General features: G+C 40.5%; 1 protein-coding gene across 9 annotated transcripts in view; it reads left to right on the forward strand.

Annotated features, from left to right (window-relative positions):
• Positions 1–21,941, forward strand: part of TMEM170B (transmembrane protein 170B) — a 70,629-nt gene that overhangs the window by 19,413 nt on the left and 29,275 nt on the right. The window contains exon 8 of one of the 9 annotated variants that reach the window (XR_003529475.1): positions 2,846–2,900. The exons of the other annotated variants lie outside the window; for them this stretch is intronic. The gene's annotated coding sequence lies outside the window, so the exon portion shown is untranslated. Of the gene's footprint in view, positions 1–2,845; positions 2,901–21,941 lie in introns of those variants that run through there. 9 annotated transcript variants of the gene reach the window in all.

Here is a 21,941-nt window from a genome sequence, read left to right on the forward strand (position 1 = left end):
GGCCCTGCCAGAACAGAGAAACAGTATTAGATGCAGCAACCAGAGCTGTCTGACGCCCAGCAGCAGGGAATGCAGTTGGTACCAAGTTTCTCTCATTTCCCTTTCTGAGAAGAGACACGTCTTCTACACTAGTGTGTCTTAAGTACTGGAAAATACATTAGTTGCTGGGACTGGTCATACATGCAAGACTGTTTTAGGAGGTAGTCCATTGATACTGGTTTCTATTGATTTGATGTCTATAATCAGTCAACTTAGCAGTATTTTTTTTACTGAAAAGTGTTCTGTGACTATTTAATTATTTTTTATCTTTGTAATTTTTATATAACTGTTATGACCTTCTATTCTTAATGTGGCTTTCCTTTGTGATGTGCAGCTGAGATGTATAAACAAAGTTTTTTCAGAAATAATTTCATGTGATCCATCAGGCCATTCAGACTTAAGCAGTCTGCCTTGTACTTTGAATACTGACTATTCACAGCAATGTGATCACAAAGAATATATAGCTTGAGAATTCCTGTGAGAAATTTTTAGGGAAATCTTTCTGAATTAAGAACTCAGATTTGTTATTCTTTTCAGCTGTTTACAGACAATCTACAAACCTGGTGAGAGAATGAATTTGTGGACTTCATTGCATGAAATTGTAGCAATTATTAAGTCATATCTAAACAAAGTGGACTGTGATTATTAAGTTGAATCTAAACAAAATGGACTGGATTTTGACTTCCTCCTCCTGTTATTGTCTTTGCTAAAAGACTTGTACAAAAGCAGTGATAGCAAATATCACACAGTATTTCTTATCAGCCCTTACACAGGGAGATGAAGAATTTTCTGATAACATTTATTCTTTTTTTAGATTCAATATGTTCACAACATAATCGAATAGGATATCAGTTCTTCTGACTACATGTGGGACAAACTCTCAAGAGCCAATCCATTTATTTTGCTCTCCACTTTGGATAGCTTGACACTAGCTTAGATATTATCCTTTTTAATTTGCTTTAATGTGCTTAAGGATGGTTTTGTTATTGTTGTTAGCTATTTATGTGTTGGTTGAGGGCTTGGAGGACTTCTGTGGTCAAAAGCTCTGACATAGGTCTAAACCCCTGCATTGTTCCCTGTTCCCACAGCTTGCAGGAGAGCTGCTGAACCTGACCTGCCCTGCTGCTCTCCTGAGTGAGTAGCCATGGAGGGCAAACTGGGGCTGTAGAAGGTGTGAGGCTTGAAAAAACAGAGGGATCCATATTCTTTGCAATATGACAGAGAAATAAAGTAGGCTAAGCTCCTAGGTGTGTCCTCATGTGCTGCACCAAACAGTGCATCCCATAGCTTAACTCTAGATTTTCAAAGCACTTTCTTGAGTGGCACTGGGAAGGGGTCTTCAGAAACACCCCAAAGCCACAGTTGCATGTTTGCCTGCTTCAAAACAGCCCCCACCCAGCCTGTGGAGAGGCAGGGAAAACCCTGTCAGAAACACATGTGTCTTTAGACCCTCCAACAAAGGCTAGATACTCAGCATTTGCTTACTGTGGCATTGGTCTAGGCATGCCTGTCCCTCTAAGCCCTTGAGGACAGAGAAGTGCTACATCCTTTCCCTGGGTTGTTGCAAGACACTGTTATTAATAATTGTCAGATACTTATCAGAGAACAATAAGGAACTTTTGGACTTTCCAGGGAAACATTTAGTGCTCCTTTTCTAAACAACCAGATGATGATGATGTCCATGACTTTCAAAGAGAAAGGTGGTTTCCAGAGGCTAGCAGCTGCCCTTGAAGGTGCAGGAACTAGTGCAGGAAGCAGCAATGCCAAGCAGACGCAGCAGGGAGGCAGCTTTGTGTGTTGTCTGCAAGTGGTATTGAGAACAACACTGCCCTGGCCTAAAGGAAGAGTTTGTCCTAATCACAGCAGAACCTTTGGAAATTAGTGGAGTGGTAAGGTTCCTTGTTCTAGCAGCAAAATCCTCTCCCTCCTGTGTTCTGTGAAAAAGACAGAGGATAAATATTCTGGGCTGAGAATGATACAAAAGGGGCCCTTAAAAGTTCTGCAGTCTCTGGCTTCAGGCCCTTAGCAAGAGATTTCTTCAAGCTGTAAAAAAAGGAGTTTAAACATTTTCTATTTAACCTCTTTTCTTTGTCCAGAGTCTTCTCATGTCTCCAGCTGCTGTATTCATGTGCTTCCCCATCTGGAAGGGAGCCAGGCACAGGGCAAGTGAGTTTGTAAGCTCAGAGATTCCCTCTTACAGCATTGGAGAGAAGAGTGAAAGCATTAGAGAAAAACAGCAGTGGCTCTTCCCTGGATTGTTTTACCCTCTTTTGATATGGTCTTACCCCAAAAGCTGACAGTTGTTAGCATATGGATTACCGTGCTGGTGATTTTCCATTACTAATGGAAGTTTAATGTTTCTACTTCTGACTGGTCTAGTTCATCAGAACTATCAATAAAAGCAACGGATGAAGGTGAAATCCTTGAACTCTGCATTGTCTAAGGTGTGACTCTTGCATCTACTTATATTGGTGTGCTACTATGCATTATAAGCCTCTGATGGCAAACAGAGTTTAGATAAATACAGCTGAGAAAACTGATAATGGCCAGAAGTAAAAAAACCCACAGTTGCTCATTGTCTTTTAGATGAGGAAGTGTTGTCCTTTTTTCTGCAGCTGACAACTTTCCCTGGCAGAATAGCCGGCCTTTCTAAGAGAGTAAATATGACTGTCACTGTATGAAACCTGTATTTCTCCTGCCTTGTATATTAAATTGTGTGTAAAAGACTTCTCATTTGTATACTGCACAAATATGCTAAACCTCTTTGAAGCTGGTTGAAGGAAAGATTTTACTAGTTATTTTTCAGGCAGTTCTTGGCTAATTCTGGGTGCATAAAACATACAGAGTACACAAGAGCCTTCCATCCCTCTGTTGCTTGCAAGGAAGATGGACTTGATGTTGTAGAAAAACATGTTTTCACTGTGTAAGCAACCTGTGGTGCTGTTTGCATGAGCATGGTGTAGAGGAACTAGTATCTTTTTGATGGTTTTTTTTCAGTCTCCCTCTAAATGGACTTCAATTTTCCACTAAAAACCTGGGGTAAGAATCTGGACTGGAAGAGATGGAAATAGTAAACTAAATTAGGCAACTCTAGGCATCACATGAAGTAACACTGTTGCAGTACCGGTGAAACTCCTGGGAAAAACTTATTTAAAAGGAACATGGAGAAATGGAGCACCATGTTTGCGCACTGCAATCCTCCACCCTCACCACCAAGAGCTTCTGTAATAAGGACTCCATGAAACAAAACAGTCACATTTAAATGTTCTACTGGCAGTTCTCATGGAGTTTCTTTAGTTATTCTGTGTTCCTGCTTTCAGCAGTTGAGGAGGACAAACACAGTAGACTCATCCTTCACCTCTTCACCTCTCAAATGTTTTGCCTGATACCATTTTCCTCCATTTTCCTTAGTGATAATGGTCTTGGAAGAGTCTGCCCCAGAGAAGAGGTCTGGGTAGGAGAAGAGGAGTAAACTATGATGCAGAGTGTGGGGTATTCTTTGAAGCCAAGGTTGTGATCATTTGCTCTATCACAGTTTGTGCGCTATAGCTCTGCTGTATGTTGTTGTGCACCATTGGCCCATAAGCTCACAAACCAGCCTCTCACTGGGGAATGCAAACAGATGGTCTCTTCCAGTGTCTCCTCCAGCCTCTGCAAGGCCCCTGTGTCCTATGATAATTCTGTTGTAGTGTTCAGCAGTAGGTTCATATGAATTTTACTCAAAATTCTGATAACAGGTGGGATGGGGCCATTTACATATTAAGTGCTGGATCCCTGCCTGATGGACCTAAGGACTAATTACAGCAGGAGTGATTGCTTTTTGTTTAAACAAACAGATTCTCTTATGAAAGTTTTTTTTAGTATATATTTGATAAGGGGCAAAAATGAATAATTAGATTTATTAGGTTCAAAGCATATTAAATTCAAAGCACAAATCTGAAGTTGAAACAACAACCTTCCTTCCCCACCCCAAAACACAAGGGAGTATCTGGATTTTTAGACTGGAGTCACTGGTGGGTGACAAAAGGGACTTTTGTTCTGCTCTTGGCTGCACTTCTTGCTTGGAGTCTGACCCTCCTCAGGCCAGCCTCTGTCACCCTGCTTAAAAAGGTGAGTGTAAAGGGAGTGTAAAGATATTGACCTATTTGGCAAAGGGCTTTGACATCTATCTGTGAAAAAGAGCTGGGGATGAGTTGCCTTTGCAAACTTTGAATATTTCACTTTGGTACATTACTTCAGCTTGGAAAATACAACGTGCTAAATTTGGGCAGGTTTTAGTGTTTGTGATTCATTCACAAGGAATTCCAGACTTCTTTAGACTCTTCCCTTATTTGTAGGTATTTGCTGACTAGTTTACTAAATAAGCTGTTCTGAGGCTGTTTGCTACACTTGACACCACTTATCTGTTCATACTGAGTCACGCACCACACAGTCTTAAACTGGTGTGTGGAAATTAATATATGGCAAACTGAAGCAAAAGCCCAGCCTTGAGCACAACCTACAGCTTGGAATGGTGGGGCAAGAGCTCCACCTTCCCTCACCTGGACCCTGCCCGTGTGTGACTCAGGGCTGGCTGAACAGGCAGTGGTGGGATTTCTGGCTTGATAACACCGGAGGACAAAGAGGAGCTGTTATCTGGTGAGCCTGCAGAAGTACTCTCCATGCAGACAGGGTATTGGCATGTAAACTCATGAGCTAAGCACTACATGCAAAAGGTAACTGTAATACAAGGATACTGAGAGCATTTTGTTTGTGGTTACTTCCTTGATAAAATAATATGCAAACTGTGACAGCTCTTTCCTTTAGCAACTCCTCTTTGAATAAGATTTCTAAGCCATATTCTGAAAAAAAAATGGATTTTTCAGAATATGTCTCATTATTTTGAAACCTCCTGCAGGGAAGAGAGATGCAGTTACAACCTGCTCATGCTTTCTCTTAAATTGATTTCAATTCTTGTATGTGAACACACTGTGATCTCAACTGGTACCCAGAGTGATATCTTCCATTAAAACACACAACCGTCTCTTAATGGGAGATTAGTGATTTCACAACATGTCTTTTTCTTACTGTTGTTGTTTTCTCACTAATGAAACAGGCTTGTGCTATGTGCTATCGTTTACATTACAAATCTTGTAATGTAATGAGTTGGTACTTTTTTTAAAAAGAAGACATAGCCATAAGTTTTATTCAGTCTGGTTATTTCATGGCTTCAGAATTTGCTGTCCAAGTCCCCATTTGCTGTAGATGTAGATAAAGACTTAAAAATCTGAATCTCTTAAGGCTCAGGAACATGACAGAAAATAGCCCCCGAAAGGTCACACACAGTTTGGTTCTGTGGGAGAGGAGAAGGTAAGGAGGAGGAGATACAAAAGCTGGCACAGGATATTTGCAGCAAACACTGCTGTCAGTGGGGCTGCTGGCACTATGTGGCTCTTTGGGCTATTTGGAAAGTTTTTACTGTTTAGCCTCAGAGTCTGAATTCTTCCAGCCTTGTTTAGTCTTTCTGGGCTCTCTTAAAGGTCATCTGAGAGAAAACATGAATTGGCTCTTACAGAGGCAGAGCCTCCCTGTTTGGCGATGCAGGGAAAGTGTCTAAAGCATGGCACTGTGAGAGAAATTAGCTGCTTCTGTTTGCTTCCTTCCCCTGTAGTAAATTTTGTTCCCTGAATGAATGAGACAGACTTAGTACTTGATTTTATTCCCAACAGTCCTCGATCTGCAACCTAGAAATGCCTCCAACTCCACACGCATCCCTTGTAGCCCACAGCTTTTTCTGGAGCTGATGAAAAACAGAGCTGATGTCATGGGCTATTTTTATACAGTGATGTCTAAAATATTTGATTTTTGTAAGAGCAAATGAGTGCACTATACTTTTTTGTAAATTATTTCAATTTTTTTGTTTACATTTATGTAGATTGACAAATAGCTGAACTTACATGGAGCAAGTTGTTTGTTTGGGGTTTTTTTCAAATCATTTTTGAGTTCTGAAGCCCCACTTCCACGTCTGTCTTCTTTCCCCAAGTCTCCATCAACAGCAAACACCAAGATAACCCCTGCCAAGGACAGATCGAGCTCTCGAGAGAGTGGCTTTTGGTCTCAAAATAAAAGCAAGTGAGTAACTGCACGCTTACAGCCTCAGGCCTGAGCAATGGTTGCTGCAGCGGAGCTGGCACATTCATTCACACTCCCTGGAGGAAGATGCTGTGGTCCTGTCAGCCCCACATCCTTGTGCTGTCCTAGCAGCTGTGATATGCCAACCAAAGTTTCACAGAGAAGTTCCTGAGATGGTGGCAAAGAGAGTGAGAACCTAGATGAATAGTTGTCATTAGCCATGTCAGATATAGGCTGCATGTTTTTCCAGTTTCTGGTTTTCTTCTCCTTCAATGCTGCTAAAGTGTTTGGGCAGACAGTCTGTTCCCTGTCAGCTCCCACTATTACTTCTTTCCTTAAGTGTAGTATCAAAAGCTCTTGTACTTTTTTATTTTTGTATTACGAGTAGCCCAGTCTCTCCTGCTGTGTTTACATTTCTGCCAGCAAATCACTGCTTCTGTCATGCACTTGGCACCCTCTTGCTGCTCACTAGCAACCCAGGTGGGCACAGCACAGTCTCTGTCTTAGAGTTGCCCATTAGAGTAAAATGCGTTTTTTGGCAATTCAGCAATTTCTGGTCTGCAAAACTGAAAAATAGAAGTTTGCTAAATGGAGCATGGAATGCTACTGAATGCAGAGCTGTTTAAAAGCAACCTTGAACTGTAATGAATGCAGTACAGGTTCTGGTTTTGTGTTTTAAAAATCAAATCAAGGAAATGAAAATGTTTTGGATTTTATTCAGGTCCTACTTCAGCAGCATCTGCCTTGCCTGGGGGAAACAGTTGTGATTAAGGTGGTAGGCAAAGGGCTCTTTTCCAAGAGGATTCAGCTATTTAATATCAGTTTGAGATGCTTCTGTCTAAAAACAGATCCCCAAAATCTTCATGCTGTCCTAGGGGACCTGGAAACATAACTCTAGGCCTCTAGCAATTATATCACGGCTCTGCATGAAATGATGGTGGCTGCTTTTTAGCCACTCGTTTTTGAAAGGGGATATAAAAACATTCATAATACTTTATTGCTCAAGTACATTTTAATTTGTGATTCTCACTTCCCTAGAGAACATCCTAAATGACTAACTAGAGCATATCCTGAAGAGGTATCCTTTTTGTTACTACTCTTCCAGGCTCAAAGTAATTACATGTATAATTATGAAAGTAAAGACTGACTCTGCTTATGTGGTGGTTAAATACTCATTGCAGGCCAGAGATCTTACTCCAAGGGTTGTGAAGTTTATTTTCTGAAGTCTAGTATTCAGTGAATTGTTCAGTTTAGAAAGGAACAAAGCTTACTGAATCTTCATGAAGGCTCGTATTAATTCAGATGCAACATTTGGGTCCTTTCTGCATACACAAACACAAAGACTCTAAAGGCCAAGGTCCATGAGATTTAGCTGAGCAAAACATTTTGAGACAGCCTTGTTCCACTGCAAAGCCAGTGCTGGCAGTAAGCACCAGCCTGCATAATAGAAAGGAAATACTCTTGTTGTCTACCCATAAGCAGGTGTTGCATCAGAAAGAATGTTTTCATAAACCTAATGTCATACTTTGTTACATCTGCATCATTTAAGGAAAAATCTAAGGATAATTTTCTCATTGCCATCTTCTCTGCTTCCAGCTTTCTGAATTACTTTCACTGATTTCATGGCAGGAAATGCTGATCCTGTGTTGCAATATGTGGCCCAGCCTGGAATAGTAATTTCAATTTAAATAGTCAAAGTAGAAAACATTCCATTAATGTTTTGCTACCTAAAGGGCCATGCTAATCAACTTTTACAAGTTTCTTCTTCAAATCTTACTCAAACTGTTATTAATTAATATATGCTTTCCCACTGGTCTGCTTTGTTTCTTTGCTTGGGTTTTTTTTTGATGCAATGTTGTCTGACCACTATTATTAAACCATCTGCCTCTAGAGTACAAATAATTTCCCCAAACCTGCACCATTCTTGTATATCTGTAGAAAAGTAGTCACTGAAAAGAGCCACTGAAAGCCTTGGTGGCCACCAAGACAAATGTGCTATACTCGCTTCAGATAACACTGGGGAGACTGCCTCCATTTCCCAGACACTGTGGTACAGGGAAGGTGGAATTTGGTCTGAGAGAAGTGGAAACAACCTGAAAGGGTTTAAACAGTTCTGTCCTCTGAGGCTGAGGGAAGAAAGAGATGAATCAATGACTGGTAAAGAACAGACCCATCTGCATCATCAGGGAACAAGAGGGGTCTGCAGACCTAAGCTTTATGTGATTTACACAATCTGTCACATGTACCTAGCAAAACGCTATTCAGAAGAAGCAGTCTGAAAGTTGCTGCTCTTTGATCTTGACCACATCTTGGCTCCTGAAAAGGTGGCTATAGCATTTCTATTTCGATCTGCTAAGAAAATACAGTCCATCAGATAGGTCTGCAGAGTCAGCAATTTCAGCCCAGTGCAATTTAATTATGGATTTAATAAGACAGTTCCTTCTCTTTTGGGAGTTTGTCCTTTTGAATGCCCAATGGAAATCTCTGTCCTTCATGGGCACCTTGCAAATGTGAATTGCCTCCTCTGTATCTGCTGTTTTAATGGAGCTGAGCATAAATCTGCATGATGTGGTTGCCCTTATTTCTCTCTCCCTTTGAGGTTCAGCAGCTGTTTTTATAAAGAACCAACCTTTCCTTTTTGCAAGCCCAGCCCTTCTGCCTTGGAGAAGTGCCCCCTCCTCAGAGCTGTGCCACCTTTGTCAGAGTGTTTATGTCCTCTCTCCAGGAAAGGATTACAAATTATGTCAGGAACACGTCTTTTAAAACACACAATCTCTTATTAGACAGTGTTTTTCCGTAAAACAACAGGTGAGCTTCTTAACTCCATCTGCCACTCTTCTCATGGAGTACATGTTACTTAAACAAGCTTTAATATCCTCTACTAAATAAAAGTTGTTTTCAACAGGAATACCCTGAGTATAACCATGATATATATACATGCCCTTTTTCTAAAAAAAAAAAGAAAGAGCCAATAACTACCATCTGCCACTTTCTTAGTAAACATTGTGATATTATGTCATGAACTCAATTACACAGATCACCGGGGTGTGGACAACCGGTTGCTGCTTTTTAAAAGTAAGTGTTGAAATAAAACTGCTTTAGGTGCAGCAAATCCATTACTGAATGTTCGCCAAAGAGAGCGGGCTCATTTCAGGCAGCTGTGCTTGTTCCCTTACGTCAGTGGAAAGCTACCTGGGCACAACTAGCTTGTTTCTTATTGACTCGTGTAATTACAGGCAGGGTTAATAAATGGCACCACTTATTGCAAAGGTTACCCCAAACCCTTGTTCTGCATTCTGTCTTTGGCCAAGCCTGTTGAGAAATTATGATAACTCTCACCAGATCCACTTTTTGGCCAAGTGTTCTCTGTGAGAGTGAATGCCACGTGCCCTGCTGAGCGTATGCCTTGGGCATGGTTTTAGAAATAAGTTAATTTATTTAGAAAAAGTCCAGGCTGAATGGCTGAGGCACTGCTAATACAGGGAAGAAAGAGGAGGCAGAAGAGAATTTTGTTCTCAGGAGGAAAAAATTTGGTGATCCCCCTGAAGTCTGAGATTGGAAGCTGCTGAGAAAGATCAGAAGTGGGACTCAGAATTGGTGGAAACGTGCTTAGATTCAGTGAGCAAAGGCATAGGACAGAGATAGAGCACATGAAAAGAAAGGACAAAAATGGCAAAAAAAGATTCAACAAGCATTTAACAAACAGGTCCCTCCTCCCTCTCCCTCACCTCCTAAGAAATCATAGTTAATTCATTAAAGAAACAGTGGAAGCTTGAAAACGCAGAACTCCAAGGTTTAAGCTTTGCTTAGGTTGAGCCTTTTTAGATATAAACAGTTCTTAATTGCACACTAGGTGTGATCATGCAGTAAGCTACATCTGCTAACTGAACAAGGAAAGCATCTTTTAAGAAGGGAAACAAATTATAAGTCTAGAGGCAATCTGTATTGCAAATATAACTGGTGAATCATGATTATGATTCCTAATCTATTGTTCACGAGGCATTGCATCATCTTCTGTGGAAAAACTACAGAAATCTACTGTCTTACACCAGATATTATTCAGAAAAAAATTTATCCTTTTTCAAATTATTACTGGCATCAGTTTCAGCTGGCACTTTAGGAATCTTTAAATATCTATTTACTTGGCCTATTTTGTGTTCACAGAGTATATGAATCAGATTGCTGTCTTTCTGCTTCAGTATTAGTTGTAAATTGATATTAGGTTGGTGAAATGACTCCTGGGAAGATTTAATACCTTCTTTCTCTCTTTTCATTTTGGCAAATCTTCTTTCCCCTTTCTACTCAAACTGACTTGCTGTCTCTTATTGATATTTTGAGCAGGCGATGTGGGGGAAAGGAAACTCGTCTGTTTTGATGCACACAGCAAAACTCCTACTGAGTTTATTGGAAGAAGGATCAGCTCAGAGCCTGTCTCTCTTCTTTTTGTGTTTGTTGTTGTTTTGTTGTTGTTTTGTGGGTTTTTTTGTTTTGTTTGTTTAGGTTTTTTGTTTTGTGTTTGTTTTTGGCCAAAACACAACCACATGCTGTGAATATGCATCTCTTGCATTCATTAAGACGCAAAAAAAGAGCTTTATAAGGTTCCCATGACCTGTTTATTATTCAGGAGTTGTCTGTGTTTGATGTGGTGGGCACACTGTGCCCAATTTGTTACACCTGTTTGGTTCTCAGCTGAAACCCACTGGTGCAAAACTGCAGCCTATTGTACTAAGCAGACTGGCCTCTTGGCAGGTTCATTGTGGGTAAATCATATGTATCCCTCTGGCTGAGTAAGACCTTGATGAACTTGTATCAAAGGGTTTTCTGAACTCATTTTTAAGAGCATGATGTGAATTATATGGAGCAGGTGTGAGTGTCAGGGGAAGGCGGAGGTCGGTGTCACACTTCACAGCAGAAAGCCACCCACCATCAAGGCTGCTTTTCATGTGCTCAGCCAATATGAACCCTACTGGAAACAGAAGGCCCTCTGAGGCTATGTGTAAGCCTGAAGGAACAGAACAGGCTTTTGAGGGAGGAAATAAAAAACATTGGAAAAATTCCTGCTTCAAATCAAGGTAATTTTTAATGACTTGTAAGTCAAGACTGGACTGAAGTAAAAAACCATCATGATTTACAGAAATCCTCTCCCTTGCTTTCAAAGTAAGTAGGACACTTTCCAGACAAATTCAGTTGTATCAGTCCCTCTCAGCAGAACAGAGGATGACTTTGTAAGGGGAGCCAGTTACAATTCTGACACTGTAGTGCTACTTTCTGTGAGGAGGGAGCATGTGGTCTTGTGTCAGATTATGCCACGTTATAGGGGGTGAGATAGTGTTCTTTAGGGTGGCAAACAATTGCCTTGACTGGGAAACAGGACCATACTCTGTGCTTTTTTCCCACAGCAATGCTTGGATTTGACCCTTTTTTTGCTATTGGTGTTTGGTTAGAGCTACCCAACACTGGACTCTTTCCTCCTGGAGAGACAATGTTTGATGATGCCCTAAGGCTACTGGTAGAGTACCTTAAAAGGGACAGCCTCTGGTTTTACTTCCAAAAAAATTCACAAGCTACTGCAACTCACAGAGCTTTTGTAACTATGGGGAAAATGTGGGTAAAGGTTGATGGAACTTTCTTTTGCAAAGCAATTTTGGATGGCTCCCAGTGGTTAGGGAATGCTTATACTGTACAAATTCAATAATATCAGCAGGGTAATTATTCTTGTTACTGTGTTTCCTAAGACACTGATTTCTTAATTCTTGTTCTTCTGATTGTGTTTCTGTGTATCCAGCATTAGATGCTGCAGAAGACACTTAAGCCTGCAGTAGAAATTCCTGCGTGCTTCATGGAGGTTTTATCTCTGGTCCAGTGTGGGATAAACCTGAATCATGAAATAACAAAGCTTTTGATATTCATGTTCTATGAACTGCTCTGGTAAAATACTTGTATTTTTTATATTTATATATATATATATATATATATATATATATTTTTTTTTTAGCTGAATTGGCTTTTTCCTCCCTTGAGGAAAGGAAGCCTCAGGAAAATCCTGCCATGGAAGTTTTCTCCACTGTAGTCCCACTAAGTTAAAATGGAGATCCTTCACCATGAAAATGTTGTGCCTCCAGGAAAAAGTTTTACTTGTTGAATCTGACTGGTTCCAGCACGTTTTGGTGTGCAAGGTCTTTACACTCTGCCTTGAGGGGATTTAGGGAAGGAGGATGCCTACTGTGGTTCTGACATAATACTTTGATTTCAGCAATTGGATCTGGAGGTGGAGGAAACAGACAGAAAAGTAGCAGCAGTAGGAATATAGTAAATTACTAAGAATGTCAAAAGGAGTTGAAACACTGCCGTACAAAGCAGGATAATTTCTTTGCTATGTTGGCACATATCTTAAAAAACCTGTAAGCTTTCTTATATATTTCTGGTTGCTTAAAAAATTGGGGGAGGGTGGATTACAGTGTTACCCAATATCAGCATGTATTATGTAATTCCAAGGCAGTAACGTTACAAAATTCAGAGACAGTTTGATCAAGATGTTAAATAGTACACTGTATAATAAAAGTTGCTACCTATAAAGGGGGGAAGAATGTTTACTGCCATTTCTTAAATCAAGGGTTGCATTTGCAGAAGTGGCCTTGGTTGAGGCTTTGCACTTCAAAGCTCTAATCTTCTGAACTCACACTCCCAGTAGAGTTGGGTTCTGTTGGTGGAAACTGTTATGCCGACATGCACAGCCTCACGTGCAACAGCTAATTCTTGAACAAAACCTTCTAGCTGGATTGAAACCCCTCACAATTACCAGGTAATTAAAAAAAAAATTTCCTTTTCCATTTTCTCAAAACCAGTATAAACCCTCCCAAACCTTACTGCTTAAAGAATGCAAGAGAAGATCTTGGGTAATGCACCGATATCTGCAAACCAAAACTAGTCTTTCACTTCTCTGTAGTCTTCATTTGGCATCTTTCTCTAACCCTTGATGAGAGTCCATTGGGCCATGCATCATTCTCTTACTTTGCAGTCTGGAAATATAATGGAGAATACACTCACTTCTCTGATTAGAATTCTCCAGCAGGGCTAATTTGAAAGAACATAATGTTACAATGGAGTCCATACAACAAACTAGTAAAAAAAAAGTAATAGAATAGCAAAGTTATAGCCATGAACTAGGGGTTACTTGACATCAGTAACAGTCTTGGGATGGTAAGAATGATAACTGATTAAGGAGCTAAGGATAAGGCAGCAGAAAGGACTTTAGGCTGCTATAAGAAAGGTGAGAGCTAATGCTTTTCCAAGTTAGCATTTGTCAGCCAAACAATCTGCACAGGATTTGTAAGAAAGTAAGTGAGTGCAAAGGACAGTTTGAAAGTAAATGCCTGAGGGAGGGTTAGGATCTTCATTTTTCCCCATCCCGAGAAGAGTATGTGTGATGTGCTACCTCCACCATCAAATGTGCTTTGTATTTGTTTGCATTGCTTTCTGCTAGCCCCATTTCTTTCACTAATCTCCTCTATGTGAATGCTTTTGGATGCACATTTATACTTTGATGGCAGGAGTAAAAACAGGGAGTAAGGACAGAGGAGATGACTTTTCTCAGCCAGCCTGCTGCATTTTGAAATTCTTCAGATTTCATGGTGGCCTGGTTACATTCCTGCTTTCTTTTCCCTGTACATGTTGAGTGAGGTTGCCCATGATGGAAATCACAGATGTAGGCTGGTTTAACACTCCCTCCCTCTCACCTCTATTTAACAGACCCTCCCCTCTCACCTCCACCCATAGTTTATGGCTAGCTTAGTTAGGTTCTTTTGCCTCTTCTATTATAAAATGTGGCAGGTGCTGATGGCCTAGACTAAGGAAGTGTGATGTAGCTTTAAATATGATTTATGTCTTTTAGCTATTCCTTAGGTTAGATCTTGCATCGACCTAAAAAATAGTTGAAAACTGCAGCTATAAACATTCATCTATCAGAAGCAAAGACTAGGAAAACTAAAAACAGTCATTTGATGCTCTTTTGCTTTATCCTCACATAAGCTTATTTTTTGGCTGGATATTTCAGATGTGATTCCTTAGATTCCTCCTCTGGACCAGACACCATAAGTTGCACCACTCACCTTAAATCCTGTTTTCAAAGTAGCTCCAGTGCAGTTTGGGCATTAACTGACAATGAGCACATAGCAAGGCAGTGCTTGGAACAAAGATATATATGACAGAAGCAAGGTCTCCTGTGTCTGGTGTAAGTGTGTCAACATGCATCTTGTTCATATTTTAACAGTGACTTAGTCAAAAAGGGGGTGTGTATGGGTGTGTGTGAATACAAGCCAGTAAACCACTTCTCATGAACATGTAACGGAGTCCTCTTTGCTCTGTCAGCCTCCTTTGAATTCAACTGGATTAAAGCAGTGCACAAATAATTCAAATTGTTTGCCAGGAGTATGATGATCTGCGACAATTACAGTGTAGAAGAAACATGCTGAAATGCCCAATAACCTCCTCAAAACCCAGCAATTATGCTGGTACAGCACAGAGCATAACTGAAATGCTGGTTAAGAAAACAGTTAATGAAGTAATTCTAAAACTTTTTTTTTTACCTGCTAGGTAGCACATGAGAGGTTCCTAATCATCCGTGAGGTGGAGAGCGCTTTAAGGGACAAGAGGAAAGGAAGAGGAGGTCTAAAGAAAAGAGTCTAGACATCTGAACATGGAGTCTTCCCTTGAACCTAAACAAAGATTTACTCTATTAGCAAGTCTCATCTTAGGAGACTACTGACCTTTAGCTCCCGTGACTGTGCTGCCACATGCCAGCCATCAGTGCAACCATCTGTGGTGCTGCATGCTGAGTATTTTCCCCTGCCAGAGCATGTGGAAGGCCACTGACCACCCCTGTGTGCAGCAGCAGATGATATATTGAAGAACTTGACTGGTTTTTCTGGATATAGACACACAATACCAGTAGCTGATATTGCAGTGATAGGCCATTCAGAGAAAGTGAACTTGGAGTAGAAGCCATTGGTAGGGCATGGACCTCTGATTTCTGCTTACAGATGGGTTATTAATTTTTGAAAGATCACTTTACTTCCAAGAACATTATTCTGATCCTTCTTACCACATTTTCAGAAGTGAAAAACAGCAGATTGGGATATTTAATGTCTCTGCTTCCTGCCTTCCCAATAATATCTCTATGAATCATATTTGTCAGTTCTCTTTCCATTTTTCAAGAGATAGAAGCTGCAGATGTGAAAGGAAATTTAGACATGTAAATATTCAGCAAAATTTGATTGCCCTACAGGAAGAAAACCTGCCTGACTGTCCTCAATTCCTAGTTTCTGTGCAGACTAGTCTTTTGCAGCTTCAATGCCCTTGTCGCAGTTACTGTGTTGATTAATCAACACCTGTTTGCTAATAAATATTCTAATTGTTCTGAAGTATAAATTGGGAGTGGGGAGGATTGCAGATCATATCTTACATAACTGTCAAAGGATATATGAAGTCTTTGATGTCTCTTGGATTATATAAGGTGTACTTGCATTTTCATTACAGTAACTGTCTCCTCCTGAGCAAGGCAGAAAGCGATTTGTGCCCTAAGGAAAGTACGTGACAGAAGTCTGTGTTCTTAGAAGGCAGCAGTAAGCAGTGCCAGCAATATCCGGTAGATCAAATGTTTCTAGGCTCTCATGTTGCTTGTCTGTGAAATCAGATTCAACTGCTGGCTCCCAAGGAACTTATAATGTGAGTAACATTCCCAGCTAAAATACTGCTTTGAAAACCAAACAGCACTAAATGCATATTACATCTCCCTCATCACTACTGCTGGGCATCCCAGCATGCAGTTGTTGATTCCAGCTGCATTTATAGGTGGGCTCTTGGGCAATGAAACATTAATTCTCCAACGTCATTTGCTATTCTGGCCACAAAGCCAATGCTGAATTACTCACATTTCTATCAGTGTTTGTTTACTCTAGTAGAAGAGATTCCCATGAGCTCAATACCCTTGTCTTTACTAACTAAATCAAAAAGCAAAATAAAATTTTCTTTCAGCCAAAGTCTACAATGGTATATGGGGGATCTCTTCTTTCTGACTAGTAATAATAAAGAATGCATGTGTGTTTCTGGACTTGTTCTACTCCCTCAGCTCAAAGATAGATACATATCTATATCTATTTATCTATCTATTTATCTCTCTCTATATATAGCCTTGAAATTTGACCTTTTCTTCCAGTTCAGTCTTTGGTTGAGTCAGCAGAGGAGTCAAAATGAGTTGCAGCTGAATGATATGGAGGTTAGGAGTAAAGGGAGCAAACGGTTGCGCCCAGTGATATACTATAAGAAACAGAAGGGAAATTAGAGTAAGTTCAGGAGATTGGCATCAAAACATTGAAAATAGGAGGTTATAGTCACTAACAGACTTTTGCTAGGCTTCTAGTGTTATTGTGTGAGTAACATGAAGACATGTTTTGGACTACGGACAATGTATTAGTGACAATAATTGTAATATTAATTGTTCAGAGAGCTCACTGTTTACACTTGATGCACATCTGGTGTTATCTCAAAGGTAACTTTTTAACTTGCTACCGAAATCTCCATGATACTGAGCTTTTAGAAACAAAGCCTAGTTGATGTAAAATCCAGTAGGCTCTGCAATGGGAAGCAGTATGGTAAATGAAATAATTTCAGAAATGTACTTTTTGAATGTTGTTTCTGTTTTCATGAAGAATGACATTTCAGCCTTATGTGGATAACCTGACTAAAGCCTAGGCAATACTTACAGACCATCTAAACTTTGACTTATTTGGAACACTATCAGAGCAGTGTGGTTTTGGACTATTCACTCTGGTGTGGAATTTCATCCTTTCAGTTTATATTATCATGCTTCATTGCAGCACCTGGTAAAAACTGAGTCTGAATATGACTACACTCTCCAAATATGCCTCCCTGAAGCTGATCTCTTTGTATTTCTTACCTGGCTACATTTAAAGCTGCTGACACTTTTATGTAAAATTTTAGTACCATCTACCTGAAAGAAAAGATCAAATCTAGCCATGTTCTGCAGAAAACAAGCACAGCTACTGTAACTTATTTGCTCAGGTGGTCATACAACAGCCCATGACATTATGTTAGGTTTTCTTGTTGTTTGTCTTTTCCAATTAGCATCCTAGAATGAAAAGTTTGCATTGAAACATGTTTAAGCACTGAGGGTCAGTATCTCCTATTTAATGCCTTGGCAGGGGAATCTCTTGGACAATTAAGTATTTCACAAATGACATCACTGTCAATACTGGAGCCTGTAAAAGAGTAAAGTAATTTGGGTGCCAGAGTCTGGCCTTCCACTACACATATATTCGACATTTGTTTTGGATTCTTATTTGTATTTATGGTTCAGCCTGTGAAGATCAGAGTGATCAGAGGTAACAGTGACATTGCAAACCATTGGATCCAACATCAGCATAACATCATGCTTAGTAAAAAGACCCTCATGGAGGAGTAGAACTGAAAGGATTATCTGTTCTGCTAAATCACATCCTGCAACAGCCTGACCAAACCAAGTTCATCTCATGCACCAGAGGCTACAAAACATCTCCCAACACCTTGTAGCAACTGTAAGGTCTGTAGTGAAAAATGAAACATAACAAAATGCACGCCAGCTGAGGGTCTGCCTGTTTACCTTTACCTGTCTCTCTTTTCTGGGTCCTTTATGACCTATCCAACATTTTATTCTTACTGAGTCTGAATATGATTAGCTTTTGCCACATTGTGGCACGTTACAAAAGGGCATTAGGTGCAATTCACCACTGTGAGGCATCTGGTCTTGCTTATTCACCGTTCACCAATGAGATCTCGGCTCAGTCTGGAAATCTGAGTCCTGTTCTAATTTTCACAGAATCACAGAATATGCTGAGTTGGAGAGGAGCCACAAGGATCATCGAGTCCAGCTCTTAACTCTGCACAGGACCATCCCCAAGAGTCACACCGTGGGCCTGAGAGTATGATTCTAACACTTCTTGAACACTGTCAGTCTTGGTGCTGTGACCACTTCTCTGGGGAGCCTGTTCCAGTACCCTCTGGGTGAAGAACCTTTTTCTAATACCTAGCTTAAACCTTCCCTGACACAACTTAAGGCCATTCTCCCAGGTCCTGTCATTGGTGACCACAGAGAAGAGATCAGTGCCTGTCCCTCTTCCTCCCCTCAAAAGGAAGTTGCAGACTGTGATGATGTCTCCCCTCAGTCTCCTTCAGGCTGAACAGACTAAGTGACCTCAGTGATCTCTTCATATAGGATGATTTTTTCTTAGAAATCCTTTCAAAACTGCAAAATCAAAATTTAATATAATCAGCAAGCCCCTGGCATAAAAAGCAGATTGTACTTGCATTGGTCAAAATAAGAATAATACAGCCAAAAAGACACAATGAGTAAAGCACCTTCCACTATAAAGCTTTAGGAAAAGACTGGGAATTTTCAACTGAAAGATATTTAGGCTCTAGGCTCTAAGATCCTCTGCATGCTTTTAGATGAAGCTGGACAGAGTGGGATGCCTCTGAACACGTGAATCAGAAGAGTTGAAGGTGAGAGGGGAATTGCAGGGAGGATTCCATCCAAAAAGAAGGCAAACAGCAACCTTAAGTGTGCACCTTACCCTGAGCAAGCCTTGCAGTGGCCAAGTGTCCAGTACAGTGCCATGCAGACTGGAAAGGAGAGTGGGCGAAGGGAGGGCAGCTATGAGTCTTGGGCAGCCCTCCAGAAGAACTCTGGCAGAAGTAGCTGCTGGTAGACAGTGTTGACTCGTTGCACCCTGGTGGCACAGCTCTCCTCAGCTTGCACCATTGGGATTCTGAGCAGCGCTGGTCTCCTTTGGTAGCTCTGGCTGCAAGAAGGTTGCAGCCACTCACTCCAACTTCCTCCCCAGACAGACAGTCTGTCTGGAAGGCTATGTGCCAGGGTTCATGCTGTCTCAGGGGTTCAGCCCCCAGTTAGGAGGATTTAGTTACTAATGCATTTGTAATACTGATGCTATTAGTACTTACAGTACTGTCATGGTTTTTACAGAAGCTGTATTTGTTTGCTCCTACATCAATGAGTAGAAGCAGAAAGGGTAATTTTTTTTTTTTTTGCAGTGAGAAGTGGAAACCAATGCTTAAAACCTTTTCCCTCACATCCTCACCCACTGTGCTGCTTTACCCAGAGAGGCTGACAGAAACAGAGAACTTGAACCAACATGCATTTCTCCTCATTTTGCAAACTGACCAAGTTCCTCTTTCAGATGTGAGGTAGCACATGTGTACACACTGTAAGACCACACTGTTAACTAATCTTCTGCTCTGGAATCTGTCTGAAAAAGGAGTAGAGCAGTGAGACATTTTTCTTTTGTAAGCTGTTTAAGTAAACAAAATTAAATCTTTTCTTGGCCAGTCTTAAAGATCAAGTCATAAAAGCCTGGAATAGTTCTGTTGTATACATTTCCCTTGGAAAGTATCTGCTTCAGTTTTTTCTCTTTGTTAATCAGGTCTGAAACCTCCATTAGAGAATAGTTTATTCCCAGTTTTAGTTAATATTTTTCAAGTGTGCTCTATTTGTATACATTATTTCCTGCTCTCTCAGCTCTCAAAGATTATCTAAGGACAGGACAGCTAATGTCTACCTGAAACCAGTCAAATTTTTTCCTGATGTCAGAGTAGGGACAAGAAAAATATCTGTAGAAAACAACTTCTAAATTAGCGGTGACCCTTTCCCTTTTGTAGGACTTTTTCTAATTTTGTGGGTTGTTTTCCTTCAGTCATTGATTGTTTAAAAGTGGGTTCATTATTCAGTGCATATTACAAGAAAACATATTTAAATTCTGATGCCTTCAGGAATTTTGTTCACCTTATGCATTCATCTTATGCTATTTTTTCTTTGATGACTGCTACCTGCATGCACAAATTCTACTGTACTGATTCTGATCCTTACCAAGCCAGCATAAGGTGAGGAAAATGTCTGTGAGAAGATCTTTATATTTTATTAGGACTTGAGTTTTAGAGCAGGTTCATAGCAGCTGGTGCAGTCAAAAGTTAATATTGTGTATCAGGAGTATTGACATTACATTCAGTGACACTGTGGGTCAGATCTGCCTTTCCTAGCAGTAGTAAGTTTGTTTTATCTTCTTTTTCTTCCACTATTTCCACACAAAGCAAGGACTTAGGACATACTTATGCACAGTTCCATCTAAAAATGTTTTAAGAATGCCACCTTAACAACTTATTTGCTCACTTTCCTACGAGTGTATTTGTTTTCAGACCACTCAGTTTGTTATTCTAGTCTCAGAATAATCTCTGCGTAGCTTTGTCAGTGCTGTCTTGGGGTAGGAACTGAGGGAAGAGTGGGAGGATAATAATTTTCAGGGTCACTGCAGCCTTAGGCATCCTTACACCAGTTGTGATCTACACCTCTAATTAGGGCTTTGGGCAGGGAGCCTGGCCTGTATTGAGTACATTTGTTTGCAAAACCTGCCTGACCTAAGGCATTTCCATGCAAGCAGGTGCACATTACTTTCATGCAGTCCAGCCTGAACTAATCCTTGAAATGGCAGTGAAGGAAAATGAAATGCAGAAGGCAGAGCTCCTCCTGTTGGGCACAGCCCCATGCAATGCTGCTTCCAGACCCAGGATGGCAAGAGGGTGTTGCACTGTGACCCTCTCAGTTCAAGTCCCTATCAGTTGTGTGCTCTACAACCAAAAGGCAAAATTTTCCCCTCCTGAAAGAGGGACAGTAGATGAAAGAGGACAGTGGAGCCCAGACATAGTGACTAAGTTCATCCTTTGAGTGAGAAAGCACACTTCCCATCCTCACCTGACTGTTTTTCCCTGTTCTTAAGACTGTTGAGTATCATGACAGCCCAACTGAAAGGGACCTGAACAGTGCCTCTGGAAGGGTGTTAAATACTGGCTCAGTCAAGTACTTCACCATTCTTTTTCTCTTCTTTTTTTCCCCTTAGAGTTTACAAATCTATTAAATCAAATATTTCTCCTACCTATTAAATTGCATGCAAAGCACTTTGGGCAAGTAGCCAGAACAAAAACAAAGCCACTTTGAAAGTATTTATCTCTGGCAATACTTTATACTCCTGATTTCTGTATCTGAATCTTTCAGTGCATTTTAAACTGTCCATGAACTAAATCTTGCAAGTAAGGTTATCTCACTTTTCCAGCTGGAGAAACCAAAAACCAAAGGGGTTGCAGATAGAATTAGGAGACTTCTTTGTGTTTTGAGCACTACCCAAACCCTGGGATCCACTGGCAACAAGAGGGCTATTCACAGAGCATGACACTGCCTGATGTAAATCTGGCCATGTGATTCACCTGTCAACATGAGGTTAGTCTAGAGAGAGATGCCATGTCTCCTGATTCTTGGTCGTGCATCTTGGTGATGCTGCTGACTCTTTCCTTTCTTTAGAAGTAGTGTTACTGAAGAGTCAGACAATATTGAAGGCAATACAAACAAGCACTCAGAAGAAAAACTTTGGTGTCATGTTGCATCATACACGCAGAATTTTATGAAGTATCAAAGGCTGATTCCAAACTGTTAAAACTACCTGCAGTTCCGTGTGACTTTAGTTTTCTTTTCCTCACAACAGGGGAATCCTCTTGTTGTAGGGATGAACTGACTTTTTTTTTCTCTTTTTGTCTACCTTGATTCCTTTTACTCCACACTGCAGAGGTAGATACTTTTACAAAACATAGTTCTGTGACATATTTATATGATCAATTTGAACTATGAACTAGGAGAGGAAAATGTAAAGGGGATGACAGGAATTCAAAGACTTGGT

Source organism: Corapipo altera, unplaced genomic scaffold (assembly GCF_003945725.1).
Source record: "Corapipo altera isolate COAL_440 unplaced genomic scaffold, ASM394572v1 60, whole genome shotgun sequence".
In the NCBI taxonomy this organism is placed as follows: domain Eukaryota; kingdom Metazoa; phylum Chordata; class Aves; order Passeriformes; family Pipridae; genus Corapipo; species Corapipo altera.